At 36.8% G+C, this 15,776-nt stretch overlaps 1 protein-coding gene and 1 long non-coding RNA gene across 5 annotated transcripts in view; both read left to right on the forward strand.

Annotated features, from left to right (window-relative positions):
* Positions 1-15,776, forward strand: part of LOC123875985 (semaphorin-1A) — a 438,478-nt gene that overhangs the window by 175,411 nt on the left and 247,291 nt on the right. The window lies entirely within an intron of this gene.
* Positions 5,602-14,391, forward strand: LOC123875993. The gene is made up of 3 exons (XR_006798243.1): positions 5,602-5,612; positions 5,757-5,766; positions 14,322-14,391. It is a non-coding gene; the product is annotated as an uncharacterized LOC123875993 (long non-coding RNA).

The raw sequence follows: 15,776 nt of genomic DNA on the forward strand, positions 1-15,776 counted from the left end.
ATAAGTCTTGTTTTATTTACATAATAATAGCGAATCAGTTCCAAGCAAAAATGGTATTTAAATGCAGTTACGTGCACTGTCAGTTAGATAGGTACCCCAGTACCTTTTGCAAGAAATCATGAGCTTAAAATGCAATTTCAATACAATTTTAGGCTGTTATGCTTGGAAATCAGTTCAGATTTGTATGCAATGGGGCAAAAATGCCCAGTTTAAAGAGAAAAAGAATTTTGAGTGTATTACACCGTTTTGCTCGCCAGCTCCTCAAATAACAAAATGCCCGCCCAAAATGCCTGGCTTGCAAATCTCACCGTAACCAATCCCTTATCACAATACCTCACTACCTTGATCCGCTTATCTTGACGAATGGCACAGAGGAGTCGTCGCATCACCTAAAATGATAAGGCGTTTGTTTACGCTATTGTTTCTTTTGTATACGGTAAAATATACCTACTTCTGACTTTGTACTACTGTGTTCCTACGTGACACTATGTTTGAGATAAATAGATAAATAAAAAGCCATTTATTCCCATACTCAATGTACCTATTACAGTACCCGGCAGGAAATATTGTACATCGACCTTTGGAAAGAGATAGCGCTTTCGTAGAGCGCTGTCTTTGTCGTTGAGACCGACAAAACGTCACATACCTACCTATGTGACGTTTTGTCGGTTTGCGTGTGTGTGCGAGACAAAGACAACACTCTACGAAGCCTAAATCCCTTTCTAAAGGTCGATGTTCAATATTTTCTGCCGGCTACTGTAGGTATTATTACTTGCAATATAATATTATTGTATAACCTGTCGGCTATTGTGGCTCTCCTATGGATCTGCTTGTTCCTGACTTGATCACAACGCATACATAAATTGAAATCAACATATTGTACACAAACTTATGCGAAATGAAATAGCAGTGTTTGAATAACTGTCGTGTGCATGATTGGCTGTCAAGCTGACTAATTATCTTGACCTGAATACACAGTATTGCATAATGTATCAATATAATATATTGAGAGCCGTCTAGTGCTTGTCGGTATTAGGGTCAATGCGATATTAAAATCGCTTGACTTAGCTTATTAACTTAGTAATAGAAAAAAATTATAGTATAAACTTATAGAGCATCTCTTGAACTTAGCTCCTCAATTATGTTAGTCGGTCGAACATGAAGAACCAACACTCATATTTGCATATCATCATCACTATAATCAACCCATCGCTGGGTCACTACTGAGCACGCTTCTCCTCTACGAATGAGGTTTTCAACAGTTTACCACACTGGCTATGTGCAGATTGGCAGACTTCACAAGCTTTGAGAACATTATTGATAATTCTCAGACATGAAGGTTCCCTTTTTTTTTTTAATAAAAATAATTTAACATGGATTTTTAATATTATAGCTCGCCAAACTGGTGGGCCAGTTTGTTGGCGCTCTTATTTTAACGTACATAACTAACTTACCCATCACCGCTTATTCACCGCTTAAAAAATCCGAAAAGTTAGAGATGCCCGGGCTAATCGATGAGGACGAAGTAGCGTGAAACAGCTAGTAATTTAATATTGTATACCTAGATCAAGAAAGTTTCGCACCAATTTGCCCAATTTCCGTCGTCTGGAGCCGCCGGGATTTATGAATTATTTAAATTTAATCGTGCACCTAAACTATAGTCTAAAACACATGTCGTCCTCGGTCAGGATTTACGAGGGTCGCTACAGTTTTATTCGAGGCCGATACGATGTAGAGCGGAGATAGCGCCCTTCATAAACTGAACGAAATTATGTACAACGATACGGGGGCAATTTATATTAGCGTACTTAAGATATTTATGATTCAGCGATGTAATGGTTCCGATTACGTATTTTTATTAAAAATTCACCACGCCATTTTGCTATTATACCTATGTATTACTAAGTATATTTTTTTATTTTGAACATGATAGCCTTAGATGGTAATTATACCTGTAAGTTTTACTCACTTAAATAGCTTAAGTAATTATTTGACAACAACTTTACTAAGGTAAATGGCACTTAGCGTTTACATTAGTAAAGTTGTAAGTTAATCATGTAAGCTACTTAGGTCAGTTAAACTGACAGGTGTAATTGTGGCGAATTGTGGCCTTATAGGATAGTTTCTAAACCACTAGTGTAAAAATATAGGTATGTACGTCTTAAAAAATAATCTTATATGTAATACAAGATTAAAATTAATACCTACCATTCTTATCTAATGATGATTAATTACTAAATATCATAACATAACATAACCCAATATACAAGAAGATGTCCGCGAGTTTAGAGATATATTATAGAGATTTAGATTTTTTTCAATCGCGTGGAAACTTTGATATCCCGGCATTAAAAGTAAGTTACCTTTGTCACTCTTCATGTCTTTAATAAATATCCATGCTAAAAACCACACGTCCATCCATTGCTATATTGCGATGCGATTACAATCCGAAATCGTACTTTACTCCTAACCAAGTATATACTAGATTCATAAGGTAATACTGACCTCTACAAAGGTCCTGTAATTAATATTCTAGATACAACCAAGTGGTGTAACAGAGTTTACTGATCTGAATTCAGTTTGGTATTAAATGAGTTAACAAATTAGAACTTGACGAAGGTACAAAGAGAGTATGTACGTACCGCAGAAATTTCTAAAGTGGATTTTGCTTTTGCGTAATTTGCTCGCATTAACTGAGCCCTCTTGTGTTTATTACAGTATATACCGATGCATAGATTAGCTTTACCTATCATCATACCGATGGTCGATCAGTCCGCATGGATATCGATCTCCAAACTATGCTAAGTACCAAGCAATCATATTATATTGTACTAGCTGATACCCGCGATCGCGTCCGCGTAAATTTAGGTTTTTGAAATCCAGTGGGAACTCTTTGTTTTTCCGGGATAAAAAGGAATTTGTTCACTCTTCAGTTTTTAAAAAAATCCAGGCAAAAAATCAAGTCATTCCGTCACTCGATTGCGGCGTCGTTAAAGTATGTACATAAATCCATACTAAAAGTAATAATATAAATGCGAAAGTGTGTCTGTCTGTCTATCTGCTAGCTTTTCATGACCTATCTGCTTAACAATTTTTGATGAAAGGTAAGATAAGGTAAGATAGCTCGCATCCCAGCAAAGGACATGATTTACTTTTAGTCCTGGAAAAACAAAAACCCCATTATGAGTTGAATTTTCAATAATCCTTTTTTGACGAATGTCTACGTCTTAATAGCTATTTGCATGCCAAACAGCCCGATCGGATCCATCCAGTAGTTTGAGCTGTGCGTTGTGCAGTCAGACTAACTGATTAGTTAGTCAGTCAGTCAACCAGTCAGCTTTTGCTTTTAGATAAATAGAAGATGTAGGTAGTGAACTAGTGATTCATCGCTCAGAGTCATGACCCCTTTCAATCAATCAATCAATAATAATCATAATTAACTATCTCATCGCTGACATAGAAATGGCAAAGATTTTCATTGACATCAGCTGCTTAACCCCCAAAAAGACTTGAATAATCCTCGTATCTAGTACCGCTGGGAACCAATTCGGCTTAGCAAGGTTGCCATGAATAATTTAACCAAATGGTGTCCGTGCTACCCGGTGACGGCCACATGACGGTAACAGGGCTAGAGCCTAGACCTAGAGTAATAAATCCGATTGTCCCGGGATATCTACAAGATTACTGGACATGCGAAGTGTAATTAATTCTATCCATGCATGTGAGTGACTAAACATAGGTATAATGTATTAACATATAAACATATAATAGCTGATTCGCCACGGCTTCGCTTAAATGCTTTTGAAAATCCACACAACACTTGAACACATTCTAAAAAATCGGTCAATGGCGAGTCGGAAGAAATTTTAATTTTTTAATTTTCATGGTGGCCATTGTCAGATTTCAGTAAAAGTAATATTTAATTTAGAGCTCGTTCACACAGGCTGCGTAAGCGTTGCGTAAGCGTAGACGTAGCGCGTACAGTTGCGTTGTAATATATGGAACTGTATGAAACATGGCATACCGCTTGCGTGGCGTGAACGTAATGCGTGAAGTTACGTCTATGGGTTCACACGCGTCACTACGCACGTGTCACGTGTACGTGCTGCATCGCAATTGGTGTGAATCGGTCATCAAAGTTACACGGGCTCAAAGATTTGCAATAAAATGTTGAGGTAAGTACTATAACATTTAAAATATTTACTGATTGACTGTAATTCTTTATCTTAATTTTTTATTTTCATTTTTTTATTTTAAATAGTAAATTAACATAATTATTGTTTTTTTCGTGTTCGTAAGCGCTTGATTGCCTATCTAGTTGCCAAAAAAGCCTATTTTTTTTTATAAACTCCGTATCTAGTACGGCTGGGAACCAATTCGGCTGGGAGAGTTCGCTATGAATAATTTAGTCGAGTGTGTTCGTACCAGTCGGAGACGAGGACGGTCTTCTGGTGGAAACTGTCAGGGCAATAAATTTTGGTTGTTCTAGGATGTCTTGGAGATTACGTGCGGTGTGTGGTTAGTTCTTACGTAATAACATGTCTTCAGAATTTATGTTTCTAAAGTAATTGAATGTTTTTAACCGACTTCTTGTAGTATATAAACAGAGATGGCTTCGTGGATAAGGTTATTCGGAGGGTCGAGAGCTCGAATCTGGGCACGCACCTCTTGACTTTTCGGAGTCATGTATCACTTGCTTTTAACGGTGAAAGAAAACATTCTCCAAAGTATTCTCGGCAGTGTGTGAAGTCTGCCAATCCGCACTTGGCTAGGGCGATGGACTACGGTCTCTGAGGAGATCCGTGTTCAGTAGTGGGCCGGCGATGGGTTGATGGTATAAAGATAATATTGCGAAATAAGCAAAATGTGATTCTACGAGCTGACACGTTTGTATCAATCCTAGCCCAAACCCTTAGACCTAGAAAGCATGTTTGCACAGAGGTTCTCTTCAAGGAATAAGGCCAGTTATTTTGTAATTCCTACGGGATAGGGAATAAAGAGGATTTATATTTCCGCAGAGCGAATGCTGCTGATGGTCGTTTGTTTAAAATATTTTGGATTCAAATTTATATAACAAATGAAATGAGTGGCCAAAGGCGCTGTGAAATCCCAATGATTTATGGGATTTTATAACATTATTATATCAAGTTTCTATAAAACTCATTAATGAAGAAGTATAAATTAATTTAGTAACAGAATCGCGTCAACCCTTGCTTCGTTACGTCGGCGTCGGTCATTAAACCAGTCCGTCCTGTAGTAAGGGTCACAACAAATCGTGAATTCGATTATACACGCTCATCCGATGTCAGGATTAAATTCTCTGGATCGACAAATGTTGTAATCCATATTCCAATTATTATTATTGTTAGGGCACTGTATTAACTATTTCTTAATACAAGGAAAACTAGTTATTCTTAGTCCTAGTGGTGCTAACTACTAGTATAGGTACGTAGGCTTACATAAGTGTAAGTAGGTATAATGTGTAGTGCAGTCCTTAGATTAGATTGACATAGAGTGAAACTTCTTTACAGTACACTCTACTATGATATATTATTTTGACATTAGAATCCTACATTTACATGAATACAAAAAAGGAAAAGCTGACTCACTAAGTGACTGACCAGCTCAAACTACAAGACGGATCGGACTGAGGCATGCAATAGATAGCTATTATGACGTAGACCACCGGCAAAAAAAAAAAGATTTTTGAAAATTCAAACCCTAAAGGGGTAAAATAGGGGTTGAAATGTGTGTAGTGCAGATGAAGTGCGAGCATAAGCCAGTTAGAAATAGACCTACGTTGTTAATCTCTAAGTTACGTCAGAATAATTTATTAAGCGTAATCGCTTTAGCCACCGCGTCATTTTCCGCGATGAGGGCGGTCATTACACCAGAGTCCTGCCTGTAAGGGCACATCAGATCATGAATACAATTACACGCTTAACCGATGTCGAGATTAAATTCTACGGCCCAATGGAAATCGTATTCTGACATTTATACGGCTTGATTCCGAATAGTCCTCAGGATAGGCAACTTTTTATAAATTACTAGAGGTAGCCCGCGACTCCGTCCGCGTGGATTTAGGTTTTTTAAGATCCCATGGGAACTGTTTGATTTTCCGGGATAAAAAGTTGCCTATGTCAATTACAGGGATGCAAGCTACCTCGGTACTAAATTTCATACAAATCGGTTAAGCGAGTGGGTTTTTGGGAATCCCATGAGAACTCTTTGATTTTCCAGGATAAAAAGTAGCCTATGTCCGTCCGTGGGATATAAGCTAACCTTGTACCAAATTTCGTCAGAATCAATTAAACTGTTGGGCCGTGAAAAGGTAGCAGACAGACAGACACTTTCGCATTTATAATATTAGTATGGATGTCTGTTTTTCTTCCATATCTCAATAGTAACCTCAACAGTTACCTGTAAAGCCGTACCGCCAAGCGATTTAGCGTTCCAGCTCTCTATACCGTGTAGAAACCAAAGGCGTATGTATGTATGGGTTTAATAAAAACTGCTATACCCCTTCCAGGTTAGCCCGCTTCCATCTTAGACTTCACCTACCAACAGGACAAATTGTAATGAAGGGCTAACTTGTATCTGCATAAAAAATAAATAAATAAACAGTCAGGAGGCGGACAATAATCTGAATGGTCCTAGGTACCATACCATATTCGCAATAAATTTGAACAAAAAAGAATACATAATAGTACACTGGGTGGGTACAGTTAGTCATAAAATAACTAATTAGGTAACACTATCAATTCCAGTTTCAATTATTCCTAATGAATATAGGTGTATAATAAATGTATGGGGAATTACATCAAACTAAGCATATGCTATCAAATTTGTAATCCCCCATGACCCCATATCCATTATCAATATGACAAGTGATATGATATTGGATTAGGAATATACGGTCGCCTTAACTTAACCGTGTTGATTTATCGCGCTTCCTGCAATATACTTGGGGGCTATAATGCGTTAATACAAGGCAGAAATAGACTAATTTTTGCCTGTACAAATTCTGTACTAGCTAAAATCTATATGAGTAAAACAATAATCTAGGTAACCTGACGGGTCTAATCAATGCCTCAGACAAAGAATCAAGATGGACTTGTCATACGCGTATACCCGAAAGGGACAAAACAACACAAGTGTAAATTAAAAAGTTATAACATCCCCGACAAGTGAAGGTTACAGTAACTAGAAAAGAGCTGATAACTTTCAAACGGCTGAACCTATTTTCTTGGATTATAGCTAAGAACACTCTCGAGTAAGCCACCTTTCAAACAAAAAAAATTAAATTAAAATCGGTTCATTAGTTTAGGAACTACGATGCCCAGATAGACAGATACCCACATCAAACTTATAACACCCCTCTTTTTGGGTCGGGGGCTAAAAACAAATCATACTTACATATGAAAGGTTATGTTTCTTAATTTATGCTCGCAATGACTGTTACAGCCGATCACACAGCAATGCACTAAAAATGGCTATCTACACACCTTCAACACTAAAAAAACCATCCATCATTTACCATCACACAGGCTTGTTAGGAGCAGATGACAAAAAGGTTACAAAAAATGTGTATATGCCTTTATCACTCTTCAGAGCTTTTCCATAAACTTTGCTTGCTCTAACAAGGTATTGTTATTTCTATGCCAAGTCCACCTTGATTCTTTGTCTGAGAATCAATGCATAATTCATATCAATCTGATCTTCTACGCATGGTGAGCCAAGCACGAACGGAGCATGCGACCAACGAAATTCGCGTAGCTTAAACGAGTTTAGGAGTCTCCAAGAAGCACAGCTAAAGGGTGCCCCTAGTGTTCTACTCTCACGAATGCGAAAGTGTGTCTGTCTGTCTACTACCTTTTTACGGCCCAACAGTTTAACCGATTTTGACGAAATTTGGTACAGAGTTAACTTATATCCCGAGGGCTACTTTGTATCCCGGAAAATCAAAGAGTTCCCACGGGATTCCTTAATACCCATCCACTTAACCGATTTGCATGAAATTTGGAACCGAGGTAGCTTGCATCCCTGCAATTGACTTAGGCAACTTTTTATCCCGGAAAATCAAATAGGTATCTTTCAAAACCGAAATCCACGCGGACGAAGACGCGGGCATCCTCTAGTTTAAAATATTAGCATGGATGTCAGCAGCATCGGGTGAGCAATGCGTGAGCGGAAGTCACGTAAGCCATGACGTTTGCTGATGTCATAAGCTAAAGTTCTGTCTGTATAAAATATTTTATCTGTCGAATACGATGTTGAACGTGCAAACTACACGTAAAATTGGTACAAATCATACTTGGTGGAGTAGAATGTATAGCGTTGGATCCATTGATTTTGGAAGCGCCACCCCTTTATTCTGAAGTTGTATTAGCTAAAAATATTATAGGAAAGCTCAGTGATGTTTCGGCTTGTACATGATAGGAAAAAAAATAGGCTAGTTTTCGCTCTTATTTTTATCGGAAAAGTTCATTCTATCTAGCTACTTGAACGATAAATTAAAAACTATCCCTATTCTCCACATTCTCTCGTACATTATTAAATTAAGTAGGTATCAGAAGCGATGTAGAGCGTAATTTGATGCGGTTTAATTTTAGAAATTTCCAAGTGGAGCAACGAGGAAAGGAAGCGAATTCCTAAAATGGAACAATCTGGAAACTTTTCGATTAAAAAGTTCTAAAATATACGCAGATGACGTTGCGGGTGGCCGTCAGTTCCCGAGTACCGAGTCGGTATTCCGAATATGTAACTTTACACGTTCGCTAAAGACTTGCCATATAGAAAGTTGCATGTGCTTAGGTACTTGTAGCGCGACGGTCGGCCATTGTGCCGACTCCTTTGTTCTTCAGAAATCAAACATGGCGGCGCATTGTTAGCGTCCCCTAGCGGTTCTTTAAAAGAAACTTTAGCGTTTCGGCTATGCACGTCTTTGTGTTTTCCGTATGCTCTACAAGCATAAAATTACTGCGAAATTAACGTAGGAAAATATACCTTTACTGAGTAAATCGGGCTGAAACATGGAAGAGGTGTTATGGACAATTTTCTCTATTCACGCTAGCGCAAGCTAAATGTGCGTAAATAAGAACTTTATTCTTCTTCTCACTTTGAACGCTGCTGCGTGGAATAAAGATCACATTCTGGTATACTTATTATCGAATGAATACTTTTTGAAAGTCAAATAGGGGAATTAAATATAAACTCATATTGTATAATGTAACGCCAACTTAAAACCAAAGCTGTGAAGGTACAAACGAGCCCTTGGTAGTCACAGATTAGTTATAGTGTGGTTATAGTTATGAAGTTAGAACAGCATCTAATTTCTGCTGTGTATTTAAACTGTACACACCAAACAAAACGAGCACAAACCTATCGATCTAATTAGAAACCAGCAACGCTCTGCACTATTATCGTTATTCTGAAGATGCACCAGGGGAGCAGAATCTCTGCGGAGAAGGCATCTCTCTCAGTTACGACGTTATACTAATTCAGTCGCCATTGGTACGCAATTTTTCGCCCGTTATCCCCCCTGTTTACCTCCCCCCCACCCGAGAACGTGATTCGAAAACAAATACGGTACACTCGTTGAATACTGTATTTGTTCGCGCTAACTCGAGCGCCGTTTGGAGAATGAGCTGGACAGTGTTATTCTAAGAAAATCTTGTTACAATATAATAAATGCTTTGCCAATGCCCTAATGGGTCTTGCTTGTTTTCGTTAGGCGTAGTGTAAACATGTTAATCTCACGCACACAATTGTTTATGAATGAACGTCCGGTATTCTAGGTACATTAAGACCTAAGAGCCATTACGCGCGCATTATTTACTCCGTCTATGGCGACCATTAGAATGTGTAATACATACATGGAAGACGCCATGGACTGACTGATCAATTCACAAAATACAAATAATAAAATTTCATTCCACAAGAAACGTTTTGAAAATTATGAATCACTATCATCGTTGTAAAATTTCTGGTTCTACAAATAAATAATTCCCTTGACACTAACCTAATACAAGTGTAAATTTAAATTTAACTCAACAATAAAATTACCTATCCTTAAATAAAAGTCTATCCTTATTAATAAGGATATAGACTCCGGTTCTTGACAACGCCAGAACGAGGGTTCAAGTGTTTTAGTATAATAAGAATTCGTGTTTTATCAGCAAAACAAGTTCTGAAAGGTTGATGTTCTTAACCGAATAAGTATCAATTATCCTCGACAGCTAATCATAATCCCCTTTAGTAATTTGTTTTGTAAACTTAACTTTAGTTTATTTCATACTGGATGATGCCCGCGACTTCGTCCGCGTGGATTAGTGTTTTTTAAATCCCGTCCCGCTTTTCCGTAACAAATAGTAGCCTATGTCACTTTCTAGATCTTTAACTATAACCATGCAAAAAATCACGTTGATCCGTTGCTCCGTTGGTGGTTATGATTGAAGGACAAACCATCAAACAAACACATTTTTGCATTTATAATATGGGTAGTAGTCGTGCAAGTCTTTAAGGTGCCCATGCACTCGAACTGAACTGCAACTGAACTAGGCGTCGCGGCAGTAAACTTTATTCGTCTAGTTATAAGTAGTCTTCAAGCACGGCGATCTATCGAATTTGCAACACAAGGCTACTGGATCGGAGGCTACTCAAATTAATATGGAACAAGATGAAATCTTTCTAGATCAAACAGCAAAATTTTCATCACTTTTACCAATGATTTGAGGCTTATTTCTTGGTTTGACGACATAATAAATTAAGGTAGGTATACCATACTACGATTAATATCATGATTTTGAATTATTATTGATATTTCCCATCACACTCGTAGTCCCGTCGTGACCTAAATGCAACTGAGTCGAAATATCGATAATTCGAAATCATCATATTAAGAAAAGCCTTAAGAAAATCCAAGCCTAAATCAATTGACAAAAAAGGTTTAACTAATTTACAGTCCTTTTCCATTTCTTACTGAAGTAAATAGTTTTTCCCACTGACTAAGCTACCATAACCTTTCTAAATTTACTGTCTACGACCCACTATAATCCAATTACTGGACAAGTTATTCGACACCATTTCCGCTATTTTCCTCCGATACGAGAGCCCATTTCATATCTAGCTTAAGTAATTATTATTAGGAGGAACATTGTTCAGTTTCAAACAGGGGATTAGTGAAATATGCGTATCGTACACACCTTGAGGTATGTGTAAACGTTACAATGCAATTAGGTCTTTATGGCTTTCGTTTCAAGATTGATACTTAATTGCTTGTGTGATAGTGTGTATCTTTTTTCAGTATTTAGGAGTTTCAACATTTATGGTACAAAATTAGAGGATTGAAGGTTTTCCTTGCCATTTTAGTTTCATTTCTATCAGTCCTACAGGTCAAGTTCAAATCTAACAATACTTTGATTACAGTCAAAATTGCAGTCAAAGTGCAGTCTAATCAAGGCGATATACTCAAGTCATTTGCAACGTTTATCGATTAAAAAAAAAACCGGCCAAGTGCGAGTCAGACTCGCGCACTGAGGGTTCCGTACTCGGAAAAATCTGTTTTAGAATGTGCAGGTAAAGCCCATTCATATGATACCCCACTTGGTATAGTTATCTTACTTTGTAAATTGAAACACGTTTTTTTTAAATTATGTGACCATAAATTCGTGGTTTTCAGATTTATTCCTGTACTTGTGCTATAAGACCTACCTACCTGCCACATTTCATGATTCTAGGTCAACGGGAAGTACTCTATAAGTTTCTTGACAGACACGACGGACAGACAGACAGACAACAAAGTGATCTTATAAGGGTTCCGTTTTTCCTTTTGAGGTACGGAACCCTAAAAAATGGAAAGTTAGTGTTATAAGTACCTACAACTAAACACTAAACAGGAAAATGTTGACAGTAAAATTGCTTCGTTGCCCATTCTTACCAAATTATGGCAGCAAACAAAACATCAATAGTCCCCCTTGCTGCCCAAGACGTATATCCAAGGGTCAGTAAAATAACGTACGGAGGCGTGAAACCCAATAAGCGTAGCGGAGGATTTATTGGTTGTAATTCAAAGTGCAAAGGCCATTTGTCAGCGTACATGATGCTTGGATAATTGGAAATGAATTGTCTATTCCGTAGCGTCAATCACCATTCGTGTCTGTGTGAAGTGAACGTAAGATTGCTGTTGGCTTAGGGATTACAAATTATACCTACCTTGGAATATCTTTAGAAATACCAGGGTTATTTCTTTACTAGAATATGCACTTGGACTTAGATTTTAAGTTTTATAGAATCCCGTGGAGACTCTGATAACCCGCAATTCATAGAGGCCTATGTTAGGTACTCTTTAGATTATTTATTAGAGCTATTGCATGCATTCCAATATTACAATAATTCATTCAACAATTACAATTATGAACTAATATAATTATTAACTAAATCAATGCAAAAAAATCACGAAATCACTAAATCGATACGTGCTTTGATGTGGCATGATTAAAAGTCAACGCAACAAACAAAACTTTCGTATGTCTAAAAAAAGATTAAAAAAAACGAATATTAACCATGCTAATCACGACTAATACTCCCCTTTCCCCTCCAATTGAGCGTAAAGCTTGTGCCAGGAGTGAGTACGTTTTATGGGTTACGATTTATGTTTTTTTTTACTTCAGAACACTTTATTAAATATAAGCGAATTCCACGGATTTTTGCTTTTTTTTTTTTAAATATAATTCTACTTAGTTTCGCTATAATATAGTAGTAAAGGCTATCATAGTGATGAATTGTATTAACTCTGAAGAAAATCTGAAATCTTTGTTCAGAAAAAAGCATACATTATGAGATGTTATATGGATAAAGAAAATTTTCATGTTTTAGGTATTTTACATTTAGAAACATGAGTCTTTCGTCGTGTTTTTAACCCCCGACCCAAAAAGAGGGGTGTTATAAGTTTGACGTGTGTATCTGTGTGTCTGTGTATCTGTGTATCTGTCTGTGGCATCGTAGCGCCTAAACGAATGAACCGATTTTAATTTACTTTTTTTTGTTTGAAAGGTGGCTTGATCGAGAGTGTTCTTAGCTACAATCCAAAAAAATTGGTTCAGCCGTTTAAAAGTTATCAGCTATTTTCTAGTTTTCTTGTAGAAAAGAAGGTTAGATAACCCCTAAGGGTTAAAAAGAAGTCAATTCATAATATTCAAGTGTCAATTGACAAATGTCAAGCTGTCAAGATGGACGTTGCCTAGATTTTGAATAATTTTTTATTTGAAAATGATTTGTCGGGGGGTGTTGAAAATTTTTAATTTACACTTGTTATTCGTAGATATCTTTGAGTGAATCGCGTTAGATTATATCGATTCTTATTTATTTTCAAAAATTCAAAAACTTATTTAAATATTAGAATATCTGATGTGATTTTATGCAGCTTTTAAAATGAGTCAGAATTAAATAACAAAATTTAAAATTCAAATGCAATTTAAAATTCTTATTCATTAACAGTATTTTTAATCCGCCAGACTGATTGGCTTATAGTTTTAACTATTGGAAAAGGTTTTTTTTTCATATTTTTCATTTTAGAATACGTTATACAAAGGACGAGATTACCATTAGAGTACAATCAATGGATTGAGAAATTTCACCATCATATTATTATTTTATCTAAATTCTTCTGTTTTATGTGCTTGTATTTGCATCAGCTTTGTAGACTATCTAATTGGGTATTATTTTAAGTTAAAGCATTTTTGCTATTCAAACAAAGTTATCTACCAAGACTGCAATAGGTATTATAATAATTTATGTGCTTGCATACTAAAAAAAAAATATTTATTATTTTTAACCCCCGACTCAAAAAGTTGGACGTGTGTATCTGTGTATCTGTCTGTGGCATCGTAGCTCCTAAACTAATGAACCGATTTAAATTTAGTTTTTTTTTGAAAGGTGGCTTGATCGAGAGTGTTCTTAGCTATAATCCATGAAAATCCGTTTGAAAGTTATCAGCTCTTTTCTAATTACTGTAACCTTCACTTATCGAGGGTGTTATAAATTTTTAATTTACACTTGTTAATAGTTTGTTTTCTTGTTTTCAGGTAATTCTTCATGCTAGTTACGTATTCCGCCGGTACCCTCAAGAGAACCCAGGCATTGTCAGAGGAATTAGTATTCGCCGACGCAGCACATAGCATCACTGCCAATCCGCTCGCATCGTAACCAACAGCTAGAGATGGTAGAGGCGAATCGCACATAAACCTGAAGGTTTAACCAATAAGAAATCATCAATTTAGTATAGTGAACAACATTGTCACTTAGAAATAAGATAGTTTAAGAATAAAATTTGTTAGTAAAAAGCCTCCGTTTTCTTCAGTCCACCCTGGACGCTGCCGCTTACGTAACTTGCTTATCTCTGCAAGATTCACCTTGGGTTACCATAACAGTTATAGTTATTCATCGTAGGTACTATCATCAGTGGAGGTATAGGTACGAGTAGGTAGGGTCTACTTACATAACTATTATGTAGAAATCGAATATCATTCAATTGTAATGTGTGGTTATATGGTTCGTACAAACGCGTTGTCTGATGAAGTTTGCTAATCTACTTAACTAGCGCAGTAGACTATGACCTAACCCTGAGAGGAGACCAAGTTCAGTAGTGGGCCGGTGACGGGTTGAGGGGATAATGATTGAAGCAGGGTAATGTGTGTAACATGTAAGCCTTCTTTGCAAACTACAAGTTAGGTATATTCCTGCAATTTCCTTGAAACCTAAGACAGTCTCAACAAGTTTTGTCGCTCGAAGTAAATTAGCTACGCTTTCCAAATGTAGGTACCTACTTGCTACGTTACGAAAGTACGTGCCGATATGTACGTAGTCACATGATGATACAGCAAAGTTAGGTAATTCTCTGCCATATTGTCGCTGAAACAGCTCGCCTTGCCGGGACAAGTACGTGGTTGGGAAACTGTAAAATGAAAATTCATTGGAAAATAGTCCATTACAATACGTGTGATTTAAGTAGGGTCTATTATTATAGGACGGCGTAAGTAAGCGCCCGAGAGTAACGAAGACGCTATACAGCGTACAATGATTAAATGATTTATTTGCTTTTGAAATTGGTCTTTTTTAATAATTGTGCCGGCGGCCCTGAATAAGTTTGCTCTTCCTCCTCCGTCGTTCACAAACAAATACTTATTTTAATATGCAATAATAAAAAACATATAAAACTGCAATAACAGGCAAATAGCTCGTGTGACCTAAATCCACGTACGTATTGCTTATCCGTGACTTAAGAGGGGTCTCTCCGACACTCGCTTCATACAAACGTAGTTCCAATTTCATTTGAATATTAAGCAACCAAAGTTCATGAAATTTTGCAGACATATTCTAGAAACTAATATCTATGTCTGTGGTTTTCCAGATTTCTATTAATATATTCGGTTTCAAAGTTACGCGGTCTTAAAAATTCACATACAAATCTTTGAGCCCCTGTAATTTTAAAACTACATATTTTTAGAAAAATCTAAAACACCACAGGCACGGATAATAGTTTCTAGAATATATCTGCAAAATTTCATGGACTTTAGTTGCTTAGTATTCAAATGAAATTGGAACTACGATTGTATGGAGTAAGTGACGGAGAGAGCCCTGTTAAGTACCTAGTTCATTTTTGCTCGGCACGGATCAAACTTCAAAATATTTTTATTCAATTAAACTTTTACGAGTTACTTTCAAATCGTCAAACGCATCTACCTCTTGTACGAAATGCCTTTCCTATCGAGAAGAAC

Source organism: Maniola jurtina, chromosome 20 (genome assembly GCF_905333055.1).
Source record: "Maniola jurtina chromosome 20, ilManJurt1.1, whole genome shotgun sequence".
Classification (NCBI taxonomy): Eukaryota; Metazoa; Arthropoda; class Insecta; order Lepidoptera; family Nymphalidae; genus Maniola; species Maniola jurtina.